Source organism: Scyliorhinus torazame, chromosome 11 (genome assembly GCF_047496885.1).
Source record: "Scyliorhinus torazame isolate Kashiwa2021f chromosome 11, sScyTor2.1, whole genome shotgun sequence".
NCBI classification, from domain to species: Eukaryota; Metazoa; Chordata; class Chondrichthyes; order Carcharhiniformes; family Scyliorhinidae; genus Scyliorhinus; species Scyliorhinus torazame.
Genome location: NC_092717.1, coordinates 249758274 through 249783777, shown reverse-complemented (window position 1 = coordinate 249783777; position 25504 = coordinate 249758274). Strand labels below are relative to the sequence as shown.

The 25504-nt window shown below is 51.7% G+C and overlaps 1 protein-coding gene across 1 annotated transcript in view; it reads left to right on the top strand.

Moving 5' to 3' along the window:
• LOC140386059 (zinc finger protein RFP-like) overlaps nt 1–25504 on the top strand; it is a 147058-nt gene that overhangs the window by 82454 nt on the left and 39100 nt on the right. The window lies entirely within an intron of this gene.

Here is a 25504-nt window from a genome sequence, read left to right as displayed (position 1 = left end):
AGAGTAAAGCTCCCTCTACACTGTCCCCGTCAAACACTCCTAGGACAGGTACAGCACGGGGTTAGATACAGAGTAAAGCTCCCTCTACACTGTCCCCATCAAACACTCCAAGGACAGGTACAGCATGGGGTTAGATACAGAGTAAGGCTCCCTCTTCACTATCCCCATCAAACACTCCCAGGACAGGTACAGCACGGGGTTAGATACAGAGTAAAGCTCCCTCTAAACTGTCCCCATCAAACACTCCAAGGACAGGTACAGCATGGGGTTAGATACAGAGTAAGGCTCCCTATTCACTGTCCCCATCAAACACTCCCAGGACAGGTACAGCACGGGGTTAGATACAGAGTAAGGCTCCCTCTTCGCTGTCCACATCAAACACTCCCAGGACAGGTACAGCACGGGGTTAGATACAGAGTAAAGCTCCCTCTACGCTGTTCCCATCAAACACTCCCAGGACAGGTACAGCACGGGGTTAGATAGAGAGTAAAGCTCCCTCTACACTGTCCCAATCAAACACTCCCAGGACAGGTACAGCACGGGGTTAGATACAGAGTAAAGCTCCCTCTACACTGTCCCCGTCAAACACTCCAAGGACAGGTACAGCACGGGGTTAGATACAGAGTAAGGCTCCCTCTACACTGTCCCCGTCAAACACTCCCAGGACAGGTACAGCACGGGGTTAGATACAGAGTAAAGCTCCCTCTACACTGTCCCCGTCAAACACTCCCAGGACAGGTACAGCACGGGGTTAGATACAGAGTAAACCTCCCTCTACACTGTCCCCGTCAAACACTCCAAGGACAGGTACAGCACGGGGTTAGATACAGAGTAAAGCTCCCTCTACACTGTCTCCATCAAACACTCCCAGGACAGGTACAGCACGGGATTAGATACAGAGTAAAGCTCCCTCTGCGCTGTCCCCATCAAACACTCCCAGGACAGGTACAGCACGGGGTTAGATACAGAGTAAGGCTCCCTCTACACTGTTCTCATCAAACACTCCCAGGACAGGTACAGCACGGGGTTAGATACAGAGTAAGGCTCCCTCTACACTGTCCCCATCAAACACTCCCAGGACAGGTACAGCACGGGGTTAGATACAGAGCAAGGCTCCCACTTCACTGTCCCCATCAAACACTCCCAGGACAGGTACAGCACGGGGTTAGATACAGATTAAAGCTCCCTCCACACTGTCCGCACCAACACTCCCAGGACTGGTACAGCACGGGGTTAGATACAGAGTAAAGCTCCCTCTACACTGTCTCATCAAACACTCCCAGGACAGGTACAGCACGGGGTTAGATACAGAGTAAGGCTCCCACTACACTGTCCCCATCAAACACTCCCAGGACAGGTACAGCAAGAGGTTAGATACAGAGTAAAGCTCCCTCCACACTGTCCCCATCAAACACTCCCAGGACAGGTACAGCACAGGGTTAGATACAGAGTAAAGCTCCCTCTACAGAGTCCCCATCAAACACTCCCAGGACAGGTACAGCACGGGGTTAGATACAGAGTAAATCAACCTCTACACTGTCCCCATCAAACACTCCCAGGACAGGTACAGCATGGGGTTAGATACAGAGTAATGCTCCCTCTACACTGTCCCCATCAAACACACCCCGGACAGGTACAGCACGGTGTTAGATACAGAGTAAAGCTCACTCTACACTGTTCAAATCAAACACTCCCAGAACAGATACAGCACTGGGTTAGATACAGAGTAAAGCACACTCTACACTGTTCCCATCAAACACTCCCAGGACAGATACAGCACGGGGTTAGATACAGAGGAAAGCTCCCTCTACACTGTCCCCATCAAACACTCCCAGGACAGGTACAGCACGGGGTTAGATACAGAGTAAAGCTCCCTCTACACTGTCCTCATCAAACACTCCCAGAACAGGTACAGCACGGGGTTAGATACAGAGTAAAGCTCCCTCTACACTGTCCCCGTCAAACACTCCCAGGACAGGTACAGCACGGGGTTAGATACAGAGCAAAGCTCCCTCTACACTGTCCCCGTCAAACACTCCCAGGACAGGTACAGCACGGGGTTAGATACAGAGTAAAGCTCCCTCTACACTGTCCCCGTCAAACACTCCAAGGACAGGTACAGCATGGGGTTAGATACAGATAAGGCTCCCTCTACACTGTCCCCATCAACCACTCCCAGGACAGGTACAGCACTGGGTTAGATACAGAGTAAGGCTCCCTCTTCACTGTCCTCATCAAACACTCCCAGGACTGGTACGGGGTTAGATACAGAGTAAGGTTCCCTCTACACTGTTCTCATCAAACACTCCCAGGACAGGTACAGCACGGGGTTAGATACAGAGTAAAGCTCCCTCTACACTGTCCCCATCAAACACTCCAAGGACAGGTACAGCATGGGGTTAGATACAGAGTAAAGCTCCCTCTACACTGTTCCCATCAAACACTCCCAGGACAGGTACAGCACGGGGTTAGATACAGAGTAAAGCTCCCTCTACACTGTCCCCGTCAAACACTCCCAGGACAGGTACAGCACGGGGTTAGATACAGAGTAAGGCTCCCTCTTCGCTGTCCCCATCAAACACTCCCAGGACAGGTACAGCACGGGGTTAGATACAGAGTAAAGCTCCCTCTACGCTGTTCCCATCAAACACTCCCAGGACAGGTACAGCACGGGGTTAGATACAGAGTAAAGCTCCCTCTACACTGTCCCCGTCAAACACTCCCAGGACAGGTACAGCACGGGGTTAGATACAGAGTAAAGCTCCCTCTACACTGTCCCCGTCAAACACTCCCAGGACAGGTACAGCACGGGGTTAGATACAGAGTAAAGCTCCCTCTACACTGTCCCCGTCAAACACTCCAAGGACAGGTACAGCACGGGGTTAGATACAGAGTAAAGCTCCCTCTACACTGTCCCCGTCAAACACTCCCAGGACAGGTACAGAACGGGGTTAGATACAGAGTAAAGCTCCCTCTACACTGTCCCCGTCAAACACTCCTAGGACAGGTACAGCACGGGGTTAGATACAGAGTAAAGCTCCCTCTACACTGTCCCCATCAAACACTCCAAGGACAGGTACAGCATGGGGTTAGATACAGAGTAAGGCTCCCTCTTCACTATCCCCATCAAACACTCCCAGGACAGGTACAGCACGGGGTTAGATACAGAGTAAAGCTCCCTCTAAACTGTCCCCATCAAACACTCCAAGGACAGGTACAGCATGGGGTTAGATACAGAGTAAGGCTCCCTATTCACTGTCCCCATCAAACACTCCCAGGACAGGTACAGCACGGGGTTAGATACAGAGTAAGGCTCCCTCTTCGCTGTCCACATCAAACACTCCCAGGACAGGTACAGCACGGGGTTAGATACAGAGTAAAGCTCCCTCTACGCTGTTCCCATCAAACACTCCCAGGACAGGTACAGCACGGGGTTAGATAGAGAGTAAAGCTCCCTCTACACTGTCCCAATCAAACACTCCCAGGACAGGTACAGCACGGGGTTAGATACAGAGTAAAGCTCCCTCTACACTGTCCCCGTCAAACACTCCAAGGACAGGTACAGCACGGGGTTAGATACAGAGTAAGGCTCCCTCTACACTGTCCCCGTCAAACACTCCCAGGACAGGTACAGCACGGGGTTAGATACAGAGTAAAGCTCCCTCTACACTGTCCCCGTCAAACACTCCCAGGACAGGTACAGCACGGGGTTAGATACAGAGTAAACCTCCCTCTACACTGTCCCCGTCAAACACTCCAAGGACAGGTACAGCACGGGGTTAGATACAGAGTAAAGCTCCCTCTACACTGTCTCCATCAAACACTCCCAGGACAGGTACAGCACGGGATTAGATACAGAGTAAAGCTCCCTCTGCGCTGTCCCCATCAAACACTCCCAGGACAGGTACAGCACGGGGTTAGATACAGAGTAAGGCTCCCTCTACACTGTTCTCATCAAACACTCCCAGGACAGGTACAGCACGGGGTTAGATACAGAGTAAGGCTCCCTCTACACTGTCCCCATCAAACACTCCCAGGACAGGTACAGCACGGGGTTAGATACAGAGCAAGGCTCCCACTTCACTGTCCCCATCAAACACTCCCAGGACAGGTACAGCACGGGGTTAGATACAGATTAAAGCTCCCTCCACACTGTCCGCACCAACACTCCCAGGACTGGTACAGCACGGGGTTAGATACAGAGTAAAGCTCCCTCTACACTGTCTCATCAAACACTCCCAGGACAGGTACAGCACGGGGTTAGATACAGAGTAAGGCTCCCACTACACTGTCCCCATCAAACACTCCCAGGACAGGTACAGCAAGAGGTTAGATACAGAGTAAAGCTCCCTCCACACTGTCCCCATCAAACACTCCCAGGACAGGTACAGCACAGGGTTAGATACAGAGTAAAGCTCCCTCTACAGAGTCCCCATCAAACACTCCCAGGACAGGTACAGCACGGGGTTAGATACAGAGTAAATCAACCTCTACACTGTCCCCATCAAACACTCCCAGGACAGGTACAGCATGGGGTTAGATACAGAGTAATGCTCCCTCTACACTGTCCCCATCAAACACACCCCGGACAGGTACAGCACGGTGTTAGATACAGAGTAAAGCTCACTCTACACTGTTCAAATCAAACACTCCCAGAACAGATACAGCACTGGGTTAGATACAGAGTAAAGCACACTCTACACTGTTCCCATCAAACACTCCCAGGACAGATACAGCACGGGGTTAGATACAGAGGAAAGCTCCCTCTACACTGTCCCCATCAAACACTCCCAGGACAGGTACAGCACGGGGTTAGATACAGAGTAAAGCTCCCTCTACACTGTCCTCATCAAACACTCCCAGAACAGGTACAGCACGGGGTTAGATACAGAGTAAAGCTCCCTCTACACTGTCCCCGTCAAACACTCCCAGGACAGGTACAGCACGGGGTTAGATACAGAGCAAAGCTCCCTCTACACTGTCCCCGTCAAACACTCCCAGGACAGGTACAGCACGGGGTTAGATACAGAGTAAAGCTCCCTCTACACTGTCCCCGTCAAACACTCCAAGGACAGGTACAGCATGGGGTTAGATACAGATAAGGCTCCCTCTACACTGTCCCCATCAACCACTCCCAGGACAGGTACAGCACTGGGTTAGATACAGAGTAAGGCTCCCTCTTCACTGTCCTCATCAAACACTCCCAGGACTGGTACGGGGTTAGATACAGAGTAAGGTTCCCTCTACACTGTTCTCATCAAACACTCCCAGGACAGGTACAGCACGGGGTTAGATACAGAGTAAAGCTCCCTCTACACTGTCCCCATCAAACACTCCAAGGACAGGTACAGCATGGGGTTAGATACAGAGTAAAGCTCCCTCTACACTGTTCCCATCAAACACTCCCAGGACAGGTACAGCACGGGGTTAGATACAGAGTAAAGCTCCCTCTACACTGTCCCCGTCAAACACTCCCAGGACAGGTACAGCACGGGGTTAGATACAGAGTAAGGCTCCCTCTTCGCTGTCCCCATCAAACACTCCCAGGACAGGTACAGCACGGGGTTAGATACAGAGTAAAGCTCCCTCTACGCTGTTCCCATCAAACACTCCCAGGACAGGTACAGCACGGGGTTAGATACAGAGTAAAGCTCCCTCTACACTGTCCCCGTCAAACACTCCCAGGACAGGTACAGCACGGGGTTAGATACAGAGTAAAGCTCCCTCTACACTGTCCCCGTCAAACACTCCAAGGACAGGTACAGCACGGGGTTAGATACAGAGTAAGGCTCCCTCTACACTGTCCCCGTCAAACACTCCCAGGACAGGTACAGCACGGGGTTAGATACAGAGTAAAGCTCCCTCTACACTCCCCGTCAAACACTCCCAGGACAGGTACAGCACGGGGTTAGATACAGAGTAAACCTCCCTCTACACTGCCCCGTCAAACACTCCAAGGACAGGTACAGCACGGGGTTAGATACAGAGTAAAGCTCCCTCTACACTGTCTCCATCAAACACTCCCAGGACAGGTACAGCACGGGATTAGATACAGAGTAAAGCTCCCTCTGCGCTGTCCCCATCAAACACTCCCAGGACAGGTACAGCACGGGGTTAGATACAGAGTAAGGCTCCCTCTACACTGTTCTCATCAAACACTCCCAGGACAGGTACAGCACGGGGTTAGATACAGAGTAAGGCTCCCTCTACACTGTCCCCATCAAACACTCCCAGGACAGGTACAGCACGGGGTTAGATACAGAGCAAGGCTCCCACTTCACTGTCCCCATCAAACACTCCCAGGACAGGTACAGCACGGGGTTAGATACAGATTAAAGCTCCCTCCACACTGTCCGCATCAACACTCCCAGGACTGGTACAGCACGGGGTTAGATACAGAGTAAAGCTCCCTCTACACTGTCTCATCAAACACTCCCAGGACAGGTACAGCACGGGGTTAGATACAGAGTAAGGCTCCCTCTACACTGTCCCCATCAAACACTCCCAGGACAGGTACAGCAAGAGGTTAGATACAGAGTAAAGCTCCCTCCACACTGTCCCCATCAAACACTCCCAGGACAGGTACAGCACAGGGTTAGATACAGAGTAAAGCTCCCTCTACAGTGTCCCCATCAAACACTCCCAGGACAGGTACAGCACGGGGTTAGATACAGAGTAAATCAACCTCTACACTGTCCCCATCAAACACTCCCAGGACAGGTACAGCATGGGGTTAGATACAGAGTAATGCTCCCTCTACACTGTCCCCATCAAACACACCCCGGACAGGTACAGCACGGTGTTAGATACAGAGTAAAGCTCACTCTACACTGTTCAAATCAAACACTCCCAGGACAGATACAGCACTGGGTTAGATACAGAGTAAAGCACACTCTACACTGTTCCCATCAAACACTCCCAGGACAGATACAGCACGGGGTTAGATACAGAGGAAAGCTCCCTCTACACTGTCCCCATCAAACACTCCCAGGACAGGTACAGCACGGGGTTAGATACAGAGTAAAGCTCCCTCTACACTGTCCTCATCAAACACTCCCAGAACAGGTACAGCACGGGGTTAGATACAGAGTAAAGCTCCCTCTACACTGTCCCCGTCAAACACTCCCAGGACAGGTACAGCACGGGGTTAGATACAGAGCAAAGCTCCCTCTACACTGTCCCCGTCAAACACTCCCAGGACAGGTACAGCACGGGGTTAGATACAGAGTAAAGCTCCCTCTACACTGTCCCCGTCAAACACTCCAAGGACAGGTACAGCATGGGGTTAGATACAGATAAGGCTCCCTCTACACTGTCCCCATCAAACACTCCCAGGACAGGTACAGCACGGGGTTAGATACAGAGTAAGGCTCCCTCTTCACTGTCCTCATCAAACACTCCCAGGACAGGTACGGGGTTAGATACAGAGTAAGGTTCCCTCTACACTGTTCTCATCAAACACTCCCAGGACAGGTACAGCACGGGGCTAGATACAGAGTAAAGCTCCCTCTACACTGTCCCCATCAAACACTCCAAGGACAGGTACAGCATGGGGTTAGATACAGAGTAAAGCTCCCTCTACACTGTTCCCATCAAACACTCCCAGGACAGGTACAGCACGGGGTTAGATACAGAGTAAAGCTCCCTCTACACTGTCCCCGTCAAACACTCCCAGGACAGGTACAGCGCGGGGTTAGATACAGAGTAAAGGTCCCTCTACACTGTCCCCGTCAAACACTCCAAGGACAAGTACAGCACGGGGTTAGATACAGAGTAAGGCTCCGTCTACACTGTCCCCGTCAAACACTACCAGGACTGGTACAGCACGGGGTTAGATGCAGAGTAAAGCTCCCTCTGCACTGTCCCCATCAAACACTCCCAGGACAGGTACAGCACGGGGTTAGATCCAGAGTAAGGCTCCCTCTACACTGTACCCGTCAAACACTCCAAGGACAGGTACAGCACGGGGTTAGATACAGAGTAAGGCTCCCTCTACACTGTCCCCATCAAACACTCACAGCACAGGTACAGCACGGGGTTAGATACAGAGTAAGGCTCCCTCTACACTGTCCCCGTCAAACACTCCAAGGACAGGTACAGCACGGGGTTAGATACAGAGTAAATCAACCTCTACACTGTCCCCATCAAACACTCCCAGGACAGGTACAGCATGGCGTTAGATACAGAGTAATGCTCCCTCTACACTGTCCCCATCAAACACACCCAGGACAGGTACAGCACGGTGTTAGATACAGAGTAAAGCTCACTCTACACTGTTCCCATCAAACACTCCCAGGACAGATACAGCACTGGGTTAGATACAGAGTAAAGCTCACTCTACACTGTTCCCATCAAACACTCCCAGGACAGATACAGCACGGGGTTAGATACTGAGTAAAGCTCCCTCTACACTGTACCCATCAAACACTCCCAGGACATGTACAGCATGGGGTTAGAGACAGAGTAAAGCTCCCTCTACACCGTCCCCATCAAAGAGTCCCAGGACAGGTACAGCACGGGGTTAGATACAGAGTAAAGCTCCCTCTACACTGTCCCCTTCGAACACTCCCAGGACAGGTACAGCACGGGGTTAGATACAGAGTAAAGCTCCCTCTACACTGTCCTCATCAAACACTCCCAGAACAGGTACAGCACGGGGTTAGATACAGAGTAAAGCTCCCTCTACACTGTCCCCGTCAAACACTCCCAGGACAGGTACAGCACGGGGTTAGATACAGAGTAAAGCTCCCTCTACACTGTCCCCGTCAAACACTCCCAGGACAGGTACAGCACGGGGTTAGATACAGAGTAAAGCTCCCTCTACACTGTCCCCGTGAAACACGCCAAGGACAGGTACAGCATGGGGTTAGATACAGAGTAAGGCTCCCTCTACACTGTCCCCATCAAACACTCCCAGGACAGGTACAGCACGGGGTTAGATACAGAGTAAAGCTCCCTCTACAGTGTCCCCATCAAACAACCCCAGGACAGGTACAACACAGGGTTAGATACAGAGTAAAGCTCACTCTACACTGTTCCCATCAAACACTCCCAGGACAGATACAGCACGGGGTTAGATACAGAGTAAAGCTCCCTCTACACTGTCCCCATCAAACACTCCCAGGACAGGTACAGCATGGGGTTAGAGACAGAGTAAAGCTCCCTCTACACCGTCCCCATCAAAGAGTCCCAGGACAGGTACAGCACGGGGTTAGATACAGAGTAAAGCTCCCTCTACACTGTCCCCTTCGAACACTCCCAGGACAGGTACAGCACGGGGTTAGATACAGAGTAAAGCTCCCTCTACACTGTCCTCATCAAACACTCCCAGAACAGGTACAGCACGGGGTTAGATACAGAGTAAAGCTCCCTCTACACTGTCCCTGTCAAACACTCCCAGGACAGGTACAGCACGGGGTTAGATACAGAGTAAAGCTCCCTCTACACTGTCCCCGTCAAACACTCCCAGGACAGGTGCAGCACGGGGTTAGATACAGAGTAAAGCTCCCTCTACACTGTCCCCGTGAAACACTCCAAGGACAGGTACAGCATGGGGTTAGATACAGAGTAAGGCTCCCTCTACACTGTCCCCATCAAACACTCCCAGGACAGGTACAGCACGGGGTTAGTTCCAGAGTAAGGCTCCCTCTTCACTGTCCTCATCAAACACTCCCAGGACCGGTACGGGGTTAGATACCGAGTAAGGTTCCCTCTACACTGTTCTCATCAAACACTCCCAGGACAGGTACAGCACGGGGTTAGATACAGAGTAAAGCTCCCTCTACACTGTCCCCATCAAACACTCCAAGGACAGGTACAGCACGGGGTTAGATACAGAGTAAAGCTCTCTCTACACTGTTCCCATCAAACACTCCCAGGACAGGTACAGCATGGTGTTAGATACAGCGTAAAGCTCCCTCTACACTGTCACCGTCAAACACTTCCAGGACAGGTACAGCACGGGGTTTCATACAGAGTAAAGCTCCCTCTACACTGTCCTCGTCAAACACTCCAAGGACAAGTACAGCACGGGGTTAGATACAGAGTAAGGCTCCCTCTACACTGTCCCCGTCAAACACTCCCAGGACTGGTACAGCACGGGGTTAGATACAGAGTAAAGCTCCCTCTGCACTGTCCCCATCAAACACTCCCAGGACAGGTACCGCACGGGGTTAGATACAGAGTAAGGCTCCCTCTACACTGTCCCCGTCAAACACTCCAAGGACAGGTACAGCACGGGGTTAGATACAGAGTAAGGCTCCCTCTACACTGTCCCCATCAAACACTCACAGGACAGGTACAGCACGGGGTTAGATACAGAGTAAAGCTCCCTCTGCACTGTCCCCATCAAACACTCCCAGGACAGGTACAGCACAGGGTTAGATACAGAGTAAAGCTCCCTCTGCGCTGTCCCCATCAAACACTCCCAGGACAGGTACAGCACGGGGTTAGATACAGAGTAAGGCTCCCTCTACACTGTTCTCATCAAACACTCCCAGGACAGGTACAGCACGGGGTTAGATACAGAGTAAGGCTCCCTCTACACTGTCCCCATCAAACACTCCCAGGACAGGTACAGCACGGGGTTAGATACAGAGCAAGGCTCCCACTTCACTGTCCCCATCAAACACTCCCAGGACAGGTACAGCACGGGGTTAGATACAGATTAAAGCTCCCTCCACACTGTCCGCATCAACACTCCCAGGACTGGTACAGCACGGGGTTAGATACAGAGTAAAGCTCCCTCTACACTGTCTCATCAAACACTCCCAGGACAGGTACAGCACGGGGTTAGATACAGAGTAAGGCTCCCACTACACTGTCCCCATCAAACACTCCCAGGACAGGTACAGCAAGAGGTTAGATACAGAGTAAAGCTCCCTCCACACTGTCCCCATCAAACACTCCGAGGACAGGTACAGCACAGGGTTAGATACAGAGTAAAGCTCCCTCTACAGTGTCCCCATCAAACACTCCCAGGACAGGTACAGCACGGGGTTAGATACAGAGTAAATCAACCTCTACACTGTCCCCATCAAACACTCCCAGGACAGGTACAGCATGGGGTTAGATACAGAGTAATGCTCCCTCTACACTGTCCCCATCAAACACACCCCGGACAGGTACAGCACGGTGTTAGATACAGAGTAAAGCTCACTCTACACTGTTCAAATCAAACACTCCCAGAACAGATACAGCACTGGGTTAGATACAGAGTAAAGCACACTCTACTCTGTTCCCATCAAACACTCCCAGGACAGATACAGCACGGGGTTAGATACAGAGGAAAGCTCCCTCTACACTGTCCCCATCAAACACTCCCAGGACAGGTACAGCACGGGGTTAGATACAGAGTAAAGCTCCCTCTACACTGTCCTCATCAAACACTCCCAGAACAGGTACAGCACGGGGTTAGATACAGAGTAAAGCTCCCTCTACACTGTCCCCGTCAAACACTCCCAGGACAGGTACAGCACGGGGTTAGATACAGAGCAAAGCTCCCTCTACACTGTCCCCGTCAAACACTCCCAGGACAGGTACAGCACGGGGTTAGATACAGAGTAAAGCTCCCTCTACACTGTCCCCGTCAAACACTCCAAGGACAGGTACAGCATGGGGTTAGATACAGATAAGGCTCCCTCTACACTGTCCCCATCAACCACTCCCAGGACAGGTACAGCACTGGGTTAGATACAGAGTAAGGCTCCCTCTTCACTGTCCTCATCAAACACTCCCAGGACAGGTACAGCACAGGGTTAGATACAGAGTAAGGTTCCCTCTACACTGTTCTCATCAAACACTCCCAGGACAGGTACAGCACGGGGTTAGATACAGAGTAAAGCTCCCTCTACACTGTCCCCATCAAACACTCCAAGGACAGGTACAGCATGGGGTTAGATACAGAGTAAAGCTCCCTCTACACTGTTCCCATCAAACACTCCCAGGACAGGTACAGCACGGGGTTAGATACAGAGTAAAGCTCCCTCTACACTGTCCCCGTCAAACACTCCCAGGACAGGTACAGCACGGGGTTAGATACAGAGTAAGGCTCCCTCTTCGCTGTCCCCATCAAACACTCCCAGGACAGGTACAGCACGGGGTTAGATACAGAGTAAAGCTCCCTCTACGCTGTTCCCATCAAACACTCCCAGGACAGGTACAGCACGGGGTTAGATACAGAGTAAAGCTCCCTCTACACTGTCCCCGTCAAACACTCCCAGGACAGGTACAGCACGGGGTTAGATACAGAGTAAAGCTCCCTCTACACTGTCCCCGTCAAACACTCCAAGGACAGGTACAGCACGGGGTTAGATACAGAGTAAGGCTCCCTCTACACTGTCCCCGTCAAACACTCCCAGGACAGGTACAGCACGGGGTTAGATACAGAGTAAAGCTCCCTCTACACTGTCCCCGTCAAACACTCCCAGGACAGGTACAGCACGGGGTTAGATACAGAGTTAACCTCCCTCTACACTGTCCCCGTCAAACACTCCAAGGACAGGTACAGCACGGGGTTAGATACAGAGTAAAGCTCCCTCTACACCGTCTCCATCAAACACTCCCAGGACAGGTACAGCACGGGATTAGATACAGAGTAAAGCTCCCTCTGCGCTGTCCCCATCAAACACTCCCAGGACAGGTACAGCACGGGGTTAGATACAGAGTAAGGCTCCCTCTACACTGTTCTCATCAAACACTCCCAGGACAGGTACAGCACGGGGTTAGATACAGAGTAAGGCTCCCTCTACACTGTCCCCATCAAACACTCCCAGGACAGGTACAGCACGGGGTTAGATACAGAGCAAGGCTCCCACTTCACTGTCCCCATCAAACACTCCCAGGACAGGTACAGCACGGGGTTAGATACAGATTAAAGCTCCCTCCACACTGTCCGCATCAACACTCCCAGGACTGGTACTGCACGGGGTTAGATACAGAGTAAAGCTCCCTCTACAGTGTCTCATCAAACACTCCCAGGACAGGTACAGCACGGGGTTAGATACAGAGTAAGGCTCCCTCTACACTGTCCCCATCAAACACTCCCACGACAGGTACAGCAAGAGGTTAGATACAGAGTAAAGCTCCCTCCACACTGTCCCCATCAAACACTCCCAGGACAGGTACAGCACAGGGTTAGATACAGAGTAAAGCTCCCTCTACAGTGTCCCCATCAAACACTCCCAGGACAGGTACAGCACGGGGTTAGATACAGAGTAAATCGACCTCTACACTGTCCCCATCAAACACTCCCAGGACAGGTACAGCATGGGGTTAGATACAGAGTAATGCTCCCTCTACACTGTCCCCATCAAACACACCCCGGACAGGTACAGCACGGTGTTAGATACAGAGTAAAGCTCACTCTACACTGTTCAAATCAAACACTCCCAGGACAGATACAGCACTGGGTTAGATACAGAGTAAAGCACACTCTACACTGTTCCCATCAAACACTCCCAGGACAGATACAGCACGGGGTTAGATACAGAGGAAAGCTCCCTCTACACTGTCCCCATCAAACACTCCCAGGACAGGTACAGCACGGGGTTAGATACAGAGTAAAGCTCCCTCTACACTGTCCTCATCAAACACTCCCAGAACAGGTACAGCACGGGGTTAGATACAGAGTAAAGCTCCCTCTACACTGTCCCCGTCAAACACTCCCAGGACAGGTACAGCACGGGGTTAGATACAGAGCAAAGCTCCCTCTACACTGTCCCCGTCAAACACTCCCAGGACAGGTACAGCACGGGGTTAGATACAGAGTAAAGCTCCCTCTACACTGTCCCCGTCAAACACTCCAAGGACAGGTACAGCATGGGGTTAGATACAGATAAGGCTCCCTCTACACTGTCCCCATCAAACACTCCCAGGACAGGTACAGCACGGGGTTAGATACAGAGTAAGGCTCCCTCTTCACTGTCCTCATCAAACACTCCCAGGACAGGTACGGGGTTAGATACAGAGTAAGGTTCCCTCTACACTGTTCTCATCAAACACTCCCAGGACAGGTACAGCACGGGGCTAGATACAGAGTAAAGCTCCCTCTACACTGTCCCCATCAAACACTCCAAGGACAGGTACAGCATGGGGTTAGATACAGAGTAAAGCTCCCTCTACACTGTTCCCATCAAACACTCCCAGGACAGGTACAGCACGGGGTTAGATACAGAGTAAAGCTCCCTCTACACTGTCCCCGTCAAACACTCCCAGGACAGGTACAGCACGGGGTTAGATACAGAGTAAAGGTCCCTCTACACTGTCCCCGTCAAACACTCCAAGGACAAGTACAGCACGGGGTTAGATACAGAGTAAGGCTCCGTCTACACTGTCCCCGTCAAACACTACCAGGACTGGTACAGCACGGGGTTAGATGCAGAGTAAAGCTCCCTCTGCACTGTCCCCATCAAACACTCCCAGGACAGGTACAGCACGGGGTTAGATCCAGAGTAAGGCTCCCTCTACACTGTCCCCGTCAAACACTCCAAGGACAGGTACAGCACGGGGTTAGATACAGAGAAAGGCTCCCTCTACACTGTCCCCATCAAACACTCACAACACAGGTACAGCACGGGGTTAGATACAGAGTAAGGCTCCCTCTACACTGTCCCCGTCAAACACTCCAAGGACAGGTACAGCACGGGGTTAGATTCAGAGTAAATCAACCTCTACACTGTCCCCATCAAACACTCCCAGGACAGGTACAGCATGGCGTTAGATACAGAGTAATGCTCCCTCTACACTGTCCCCATCAAACACACCCAGGACAGGTACAGCACGGTGTTAGATACAGAGTAAAGCTCACTCTACACTGTTCCCATCAAACACTCCCAGGACAGATACAGCACTGGGTTAGATACAGAGTAAAGCTCACTCTGCACTGTTCCCATCAAACACTCCCAGGACAGATACAGCACGGGGTTAGATACAGAGTAAAGCTCCCTCTACACTGTCCCCATCAAACACTCCCAGGACATGTACAGCATGGGGTTAGAGACAGAGTAAAGCTCCCTCTACACCGTCCCCATCAAAGAGTCCCAGGACAGGTACAGCACGGGGTTAGATACAGAGTAAAGCTCCCTCTACACTGTCCCCTTTGAACACTCCCAGGACAGGTACAGCACGGGGTTAGATACAGAGTAAAGCTCCCTCTACACTGTCCTCATCAAACACTCCCAGAACAGGTACAGCACGGGGTTAGATACAGAGTAAAGCTCCCTCTACACTGTCCCCGTCAAACACTCCCAGGACAGGTACAGCACGGGGTTAGATACAGAGTAAAGCTCCCTCTACACTGTCCTCATCAAACACTCCCAGAACAGGTACAGCACGGGGTTAGATACAGAGTAAAGCTCCCTCTACACTGTCCCCGTCAAACACTCCCAGGACAGGTACAGCACGGGGTTAGATACAGAGTAAAGCTCCCTCTACACTGTCCCCGTCAAACACTCCCAGGACAGGTACAGCACGGGGTTAGATACAGAGTAAAGCTCCCTCTACACTGTCCCCGTGAAACACGCCAAGGACAGGTACAGCATGGGGTTAGATACAGAGTAAGGCTCCCTCTACACTGTCCCCATCAAACACTCCCAGGACAGGTACAGCACGGGGTTAGTTACAGAGTAAGTCTCCCTCTTCACTGTCCTCATCAAACACTCCCAGGACAGGTACGGGGTTAGATACAGAGTAAGGTTCCCTCTACACTGTTCTCATCAAACACTCCCAGGACAGGTACAGCACGGGGTTAGATACAGAGTAAAGCTCCCTCTACACTGTCCCCATCAAACACTCCAAGGACAGGTACAGCACGGGGTTAGATACAGAGTAAAGCTCTCTCTACACTGTTCCCATCAAACACTCCCAGGACAGGTACAGCATGGTGTTAGATACAGAGTAAAGCTCCCTCTACACTGTCACCGTCAAACACTCCCAGGACAGGTACCGCACGGGGTTAGATACAGAGTAAGGCTCCCTCTACACTGTCCCCATCAAACACTCACAGGACAGGTACAGCACAGGGTTAGATACAGAGTAAAGCTCCCTCTGCACTGTCCCCATCAAACACTCCCAGGACAGGTACAGCACAGGGTTAGATACAGAGTAAAGCTCCCTCTACAGTGTCCCCATCAAACAACCCCAGGACAGGTACAACACAGGGTTAGATACAGAGTAAAGCTCACTCTACACTGTTCCCATCAAACACTCCCAGGACAGATACAGCACGGGGTTAGATACAGAGTAAAGCTCCCTCTACACTGTCCCCATCAAACACTCCCAGGACAGGTACAGCATGGGGTTAGAGACAGAGTAAAGCTCCCTCTACACCGTCCCCATCAAAGAGTCCCAGGACAGGTACAGCACGGGGTTAGATACAGAGTAAAGCTCCCTCTACACTGTCCCCTTCGAACACTCCCAGGACAGGTACAGCACGGGGTTAGATACAGAGTAAAGCTCCTTCTACACTTTCCTCATCAAACACTCCCAGAACAGGTACAGCACGGGGTTAGATACAGAGTAAAGCTCCCTCTACACTGTCCCTGTCAAACACTCCCAGGACAGGTACAGCACGGGGTTAGATACAGAGTAAAGCTCCCTCTACACTGTCCCCGTCAAACACTCCCAGGACAGGTGCAGCACGGGGTTAGATACAGAGTAAAGCTCCCTCTACACTGTCCCCGTGAAACACTCCAAGGACAGGTACAGCATGGGGTTAGATACAGAGTAAGGCTCCCTCTACACTGTCCCCATCAAACACTCCCAGGACAGGTACAGCACGGGGTTAGTTCCAGAGTAAGGCTCCCTCTTCACTGTCCTCATCAAACACTCCCAGGACAGGTACGGGGTTAGATACCGAGTAAGGTTCCCTCTACACTGTTCTCATCAAACACTCCCAGGACAGGTACAGCACGGGGTTAGATACAGAGTAAAGCTCCCTCTACACTGTCCCCATCAAACACTCCAAGGACAGGTACAGCACGGGGTTAGATACAGAGTAAAGCTCTCTCTACACTGTTCCCATCAAACACTCCCAGGACAGGTACAGCATGGTGTTAGATACAGCGTAAAGCTCCCTCTACACTGTCACCGTCAAACACTTCCAGGACAGGTACAGCACGGGGTTTGATACAGAGTAAAGCTCCCTCTACACTGTCCTCGTCAAACACTCCAAGGACAAGTACAGCACGGGGTTAGATACAGAGTAAGGCTCCCTCTACACTGTCCCCGTCAAACACTCCCAGGACTGGTACAGCACGGGGTTAGATACAGAGTAAAGCTCCCTCTGCACTGTCCCCATCAAACACTCCCAGGACAGGTACCGCACGGGGTTAGATACAGAGTAAGGCTCCCTCTACACTGTCCCCGTCAAACACTCCAAGGACAGGTACAGCACGGGGTTAGATACAGAGTAAGGCTCCCTCTACACTGTCCCCATCAAACACTCACAGGACAGGTACAGCACGGGGTTAGATACAGAGTAAAGCTCCCTCTGCACTGTCCCCATCAAACACTCCCAGGACAGGTACAGCACAGGGTTAGATACAGAGTAAAGCTCCCTCTGCGCTGTCCCCATCAAACACTCCCAGGACAGGTACAGCACGGGGTTAGATACAGAGTAAGGCTCCCTCTACACTGTTCTCATCAAACACTCCCAGGACAGGTACAGCACGGGGTTAGATACAGAGTAAGGCTCCCTCTACACTGTCCCCATGAAACACTCCCAGGACAGGTACAGCACGGGGTTAGATACAGAGCAAGGCTCCCACTTCACTGTCCCCATCAAACACTCCCAGGACAGGTACAGCACGGGGTTAGATACAGATTAAAGCTCCCTCCACACTGTCCGCATCAACACTCCCAGGACTGGTACAGCACGGGGTTAGATACAGAGTAAAGCTCCCTCTACACTGTCTCATCAAACACTCCCAGGACAGGTACAGCACGGGGTTAGATACAGAGTAAGGCTCCCACTACACTGTCCCCATCAAACACTCCCAGGACAGGTACAGCAAGAGGTTAGATACAGAGTAAAGCTCCCTCCACACTGTCCCCATCAAACACTCCCAGGACAGGTACAGCACAGGGTTAGATACAGAGTAAAGCTCCCTCTACAGTGTCCCCATCAAACACTCCCAGGACAGGTACAGCACGGGGTTAGATACAGAGTAAATCAACCTCTACACTGTCCCCATCAAACACTCCCAGGACAGGTACAGCATGGGGTTAGATACAGAGTAATGCTCCCTCTACACTGTCCCCATCAAACACACCCCGGACAGGTACAGCACGGTGTTAGATACAGAGTAAAGCTCACTCTACACTGTTCAAATCAAACACTCCCAGAACAGATACAGCACTGGGTTAGATACAGAGTAAAGCACACTCTACTCTGTTCCCATCAAACACTCCCAGGACAGATACAGCACGGGGTTAGATACAGAGGAAAGCTCCCTCTACACTGTCCCCATCAAACACTCCCAGGACAGGTACAGCACGGGGTTAGATACAGAGTAAAGCTCCCTCTACACTGTCCTCATCAAACACTCCCAGAACAGGTACAGCACGGGGTTAGATACAGAGTAAAGCTCCCTCTACACTGTCCCCGTCAAACACTCCCAGGACAGGTACAGCACGGGGTTAGATACAGAGCAAAGCTCCCTCTACACTGTCCCCGTCAAACACTCCCAGGACAGGTACAGCACGGGGTTAGATACAGAGTAAAGCTCCCTCTACACTGTCCCCGTCAAACACTCCAAGGACAGGTACAGCATGGGGTTAGATACAGATAAGGCTCCCTCTACACTGTCCCCATCAACCACTCCCAGGACAGGTACAGCACTGGGTTAGATACAGAGTAAGGCTCCCTCTTCACTGTCCTCATCAAACACTCCCAGGACAGGTACAGCACAGGGTTAGATACAGAGTAAGGTTCCCTCTACACTGTTCTCATCAAACACTCCCAGGACAGGTACAGCACGGGGTTAGATACAGAGTAAAGCTCCCTCTACACTGTCCCCATCAAACACTCCAAGGACAGGTACAGCATGGGGTTAGATACAGAGTAAAGCTCCCTCTACACTGTTCCCATCAAACACTCCCAGGACAGGTACAGCACGGGGTTAGATACAGAGTAAAGCTCCCTCTACACTGTCCCCGTCAAACACTCCCAGGACAGGTACAGCACGGGGTTAGATACAGAGTAAGGCTCCCTCTTCGCTGTCCCCATCAAACACTCCCAGGACAGGTACAGCACGGGGTTAGATACAGAGTAAAGCTCCCTCTACGCTGTTCCCATCAAACACTCCCAGGACAGGTACAGCACGGGGTTAGATACAGAGTAAAGCTCCCTCTACACTGTCCCCGTCAAACACTCCCAGGACAGGTACAGCACGGGGTTAGATACAGAGTAAAGCTCCCTCTACACTGTCCCCGTCAAACACTCCAAGGACAGGTACAGCACGGGGTTAGATACAGAGTAAGGCTCCCTCTACACTGTCCCCGTCAAACACTCCCAGGACAGGTACAGCACGGGGTTAGATACAGAGTAAAGCTCCCTCTACACTGTCCCCGTCAAACACTCCCAGGACAGGTACAGCACGGGGTTAGATACAGAGTTAACCTCCCTCTACACTGTCCCCGTCAAACACTCCAAGGACAGGTACAGCACGGGGTTAGATACAGAGTAAAGCTCCCTCTACACTGTCTCCATCAAACACTCCCAGGACAGGTACAGCACGGGATTAGATACAGAGTAAAGCTCCCTCTGCGCTGTCCCCATCAAACACTCCCAGGACAGGTACAGCACGGGGTTAGATACAGAGTAAGGCTCCCTCTACACTGTTCTCATCAAACACTCCCAGGACAGGTACCGCACGGGGTTAGATACAGAGTAAGGCTCCCTCTACACTGTCCCCATCAAACACTCACAGGACAGGTACAGCACAGGGTTAGATACAGAGTAAAGCTCCCTCTGCACTGTCCCCATCAAACACTCCCAGGACAGGTACAGCACAGGGTTAGATACAGAGTAAAGCTCCCTCTACAGTGTCCCCATCAAACAACCCCAGGACAGGTACAACACAGGGTTAGATACAGAGTAAAGCTCACTCTACACTGTTCCCATCAAACACTCCCAGGACAGATACAGCACGGGGTTAGATACAGAGTAAAGCTCCCTCTACACTGTCCCCATCAAACACTCCCAGGACAGGTACAGCATGGGGTTAGAGACAGAGTAAAGCTCCCTCTACACCGTCCCCATCAAAGAGTCCCAGGACAGGTACAGCACGGGGTTAGATACAGAGTAAAGCTCCCTCTACACTGTCCCCTTCGAACACTCCCAGGACAGGTACAGCACGGGGTTAGATACAGAGTAAAGCTCCTTCTACACTTTCCTCATCAAACACTCCCAGAACAGGTACAGCACGGGGTTAGATACAGAGTAAAGCTCCCTCTACACTGTCCCTGTCAAACACTCCCAGGACAGGTACAGCACGGGGTTAGATACAGAGTAAAGCTCCCTCTACACTGTCCCCGTCAAACACTCCCAGGACAGGTGCAGCACGGGGTTAGATACAGAGTAAAGCTCCCTCTACACTGTCCCCGTGAAACACTCCAAGGACAGGTACAGCATGGGGTTAGATACAGAGTAAGGCTCCCTCTACACTGTCCCCATCAAACACTCCCAGGACAGGTACAGCACGGGGTTAGTTCCAGAGTAAGGCTCCCTCTTCACTGTCCTCATCAAACACTCCCAGGACAGGTACGGGGTTAGATACCGAGTAAGGTTCCCTCTACACTGTTCTCATCAAACACTCCCAGGACAGGTACAGCACGGGGTTAGATACAGAGTAAAGCTCCCTCTACACTGTCCCCATCAAACACTCCAAGGACAGGTACAGCACGGGGTTAGATACAGAGTAAAGCTCTCTCTACACTGTTCCCATCAAACACTCCCAGGACAGGTACAGCATGGTGTTAGATACAGCGTAAAGCTCCCTCTACACTGTCACCGTCAAACACTTCCAGGACAGGTACAGCACGGGGTTTGATACAGAGTAAAGCTCCCTCTACACTGTCCTCGTCAAACACTCCAAGGACAAGTACAGCACGGGGTTAGATACAGAGTAAGGCTCCCTCTACACTGTCCCCGTCAAACACTCCCAGGACTGGTACAGCACGGGGTTAGATACAGAGTAAAGCTCCCTCTGCACTGTCCCCATCAAACACTCCCAGGACAGGTACCGCACGGGGTTAGATACAGAGTAAGGCTCCCTCTACACTGTCCCCGTCAAACACTCCAAGGACAGGTACAGCACGGGGTTAGATACAGAGTAAGGCTCCCTCTACACTGTCCCCATCAAACACTCACAGGACAGGTACAGCACGGGGTTAGATACAGAGTAAAGCTCCCTCTGCACTGTCCCCATCAAACACTCCCAGGACAGGTACAGCACAGGGTTAGATACAGAGTAAAGCTCCCTCTGCGCTGTCCCCATCAAACACTCCCAGGACAGGTACAGCACGGGGTTAGATACAGAGTAAGGCTCCCTCTACACTGTTCTCATCAAACACTCCCAGGACAGGTACAGCACGGGGTTAGATACAGAGTAAGGCTCCCTCTACACTGTCCCCATGAAACACTCCCAGGACAGGTACAGCACGGGGTTAGATACAGAGCAAGGCTCCCACTTCACTGTCCCCATCAAACACTCCCAGGACAGGTACAGCACGGGGTTAGATACAGATTAAAGCTCCCTCCACACTGTCCGCATCAACACTCCCAGGACTGGTACAGCACGGGGTTAGATACAGAGTAAAGCTCCCTCTACACTGTCTCATCAAACACTCCCAGGACAGGTACAGCACGGGGTTAGATACAGAGTAAGGCTCCCACTACACTGTCCCCATCAAACACTCCCAGGACAGGTACAGCAAGAGGTTAGATACAGAGTAAAGCTCCCTCCACACTGTCCCCATCAAACACTCCCAGGACAGGTACAGCACAGGGTTAGATACAGAGTAAAGCTCCCTCTACAGTGTCCCCATCAAACACTCCCAGGACAGGTACAGCACGGGGTTAGATACAGAGTAAATCAACCTCTACACTGTCCCCATCAAACACTCCCAGGACAGGTACAGCATGGGGTTAGATACAGAGTAATGCTCCCTCTACACTGTCCCCATCAAACACACCCCGGACAGGTACAGCACGGTGTTAGATACAGAGTAAAGCTCACTCTACACTGTTCAAATCAAACACTCCCAGAACAGATACAGCACTGGGTTAGATACAGAGTAAAGCACACTCTACTCTGTTCCCATCAAACACTCCCAGGACAGATACAGCACGGGGTTAGATACAGAGGAAAGCTCCCTCTACACTGTCCCCATCAAACACTCCCAGGACAGGTACAGCACGGGGTTAGATACAGAGTAAAGCTCCCTCTACACTGTCCTCATCAAACACTCCCAGAACAGGTACAGCACGGGGTTAGATACAGAGTAAAGCTCCCTCTACACTGTCCCCGTCAAACACTCCCAGGACAGGTACAGCACGGGGTTAGATACAGAGCAAAGCTCCCTCTACACTGTCCCCGTCAAACACTCCCAGGACAGGTACAGCACGGGGTTAGATACAGAGTAAAGCTCCCTCTACACTGTCCCCGTCAAACACTCCAAGGACAGGTACAGCATGGGGTTAGATACAGATAAGGCTCCCTCTACACTGTCCCCATCAACCACTCCCAGGACAGGTACAGCACTGGGTTAGATACAGAGTAAGGCTCCCTCTTCACTGTCCTCATCAAACACTCCCAGGACAGGTACAGCACAGGGTTAGATACAGAGTAAGGTTCCCTCTACACTGTTCTCATCAAACACTCCCAGGACAGGTACAGCACGGGGTTAGATACAGAGTAAAGCTCCCTCTACACTGTCCCCATCAAACACTCCAAGGACAGGTACAGCATGGGGTTAGATACAGAGTAAAGCTCCCTCTACACTGTTCCCATCAAACACTCCCAGGACAGGTACAGCACGGGGTTAGATACAGAGTAAAGCTCCCTCTACACTGTCCCCGTCAAACACTCCCAGGACAGGTACAGCACGGGGTTAGATACAGAGTAAGGCTCCCTCTTCGCTGTCCCCATCAAACACTCCCAGGACAGGTACAGCACGGGGTTAGATACAGAGTAAAGCTCCCTCTACGCTGTTCCCATCAAACACTCCCAGGACAGGTACAGCACGGGGTTAGATACAGAGTAAAGCTCCCTCTACACTGTCCCCGTCAAACACTCCCAGGACAGGTACAGCACGGGGTTAGATACAGAGTAAAGCTCCCTCTACACTGTCCCCGTCAAACACTCCAAGGACAGGTACAGCACGGGGTTAGATACAGAGTAAGGCTCCCTCTACACTGTCCCCGTCAAACACTCCCAGGACAGGTACAGCACGGGGTTAGATACAGAGTAAAGCTCCCTCTACACTGTCCCCGTCAAACACTCCCAGGACAGGTACAGCACGGGGTTAGATACAGAGTTAACCTCCCTCTACACTGTACCCGTCAAACACTCCAAGGACAGGTACAGCACCGGGTTAGATACAGAGTAAAGCTCCCTCTACACTGTCTCCATCAAACACTCCCAGGACAGGTACAGCACGGGATTAGATACAGAGTAAAGCTCCCTCTGCGCTGTCCCCATCAAACACTCCCAGGACAGGTACAGCACGGGGTTAGATACAGAGTAAGGCTCCCTCTACACTGTTCTCATCAAACACTCCCAGGACAGGTACAGCACGGGGTTAGATACAGAGTAAGGCTCCCTCTACACTGTCCCCATCAAACACTCCCAGGACAGGTACAGCACGGGGTTAGATACAGAGCAAGGCTCCCACTTCACTGTCCCCATCAAACACTCCCAGGACAGGTACAGCACGGGGTTAGATACAGATTAAAGCTCCCTCCACACTGTCCGCATCAACATTCCCAGGACTGGTACTGCACGGGGTTAGATACAGAGTAAAGCTCCCTCTACACTGTCTCATCAAACACTCCCAGGACAGGTACAGCACGGGGTTAGATACAGAGTAAGGCTCCCTCTACACTGTCCCCATCAAACACTCCCACGACAGGTACAGCAAGAGGTTAGATACAGAGTAAAGCTCCCTCCACACTGTCCCCATCAAACACTCCCAGGACAGGTACAGCACAGGGTTAGATACAGAGTAAAGCTCCCTCTACACTGTCCCCGTCAAACACTCCCAGGACAGGTACAGCACGGGGTTAGATACAGAGTAAAGCTCCCTCTACACTGTCCCCGTCAAACACTCCAAGGACAGGTACAGCATGGGGTTAGATACAGATAAGGCTCCCTCTACACTGTCCCCATCAAACACTCCCAGGACAGGTACAGCACGGGGTTAGATACAGAGTAAGGCTCCCTCTTCACTGTCCTCATCAAACACTCCCAGGACAGGTACGGGGTTAGATACAGAGTAAGGTTCCCTCTACACTGTTCTCATCAAACACTCCCAGGACAGGTACAGCACGGGGCTAGATACAGAGTAAAGCTCCCTCTACACTGTCCCCATCAAACACTCCAAGGACAGGTACAGCATGGGGTTAGATACAGAGTAAAGCTCCCTCTACACTGTTCCCATCAAACACTCCCAGGACAGGTACAGCACGGGGTTAGATACAGAGTAAAGCTCCCTCTACACTGTCCCCGTCAAACACTCCCAGGACAGGTACAGCACGGGGTTAGATACAGAGTAAAGGTCCCTCTACACTGTCCCCGTCAAACACTCCAAGGACAAGTACAGCACGGGGTTAGATACAGAGTAAGGCTCCGTCTACACTGTCCCCGTCAAACACTACCAGGACTGGTACAGCACGGGGTTAGATGCAGAGTAAAGCTCCCTCTGCACTGTCCCCATCAAACACTCCCAGGACAGGTACAGCACGGGGTTAGATCCAGAGTAAGGCTCCCTCTACACTGTCCCCATCAAACACTCACAGCACAGGTACAGCACGGGGTTAGATACAGAGTAAGGCTCCCTCTACACTGTCCCCGTCAAACACTCCAAGGACAGGTACAGCACGGGGTTAGATTCAGAGTAAATCAACCTCTACACTGTCCCCATCAAACACTCCCAGGACAGGTACAGCATGGCGTTAGATACAGAGTAATGCTCCCTCTACACTGTCCCCATCAAACACACCCAGGACAGGTACAGCACGGTGTTAGATACAGAGTAAAGCTCACTCTACACTGTTCCCATCAAACACTCCCAGGACAGATACAGCACTGGGTTAGATACAGAGTAAAGCTCACTCTACACTGTTCCCATCAAACACTCCCAGGACAGATACAGCACGGGGTTAGATACAGAGTAAAGCTCCCTCTACACTGTCCCCATCAAACACTCCCAGGACATGTACAGCATGGGGTTAGAGACAGAGTAAAGCTCCCTCTACACCGTCCCCATCAAAGAGTCCCAGGAC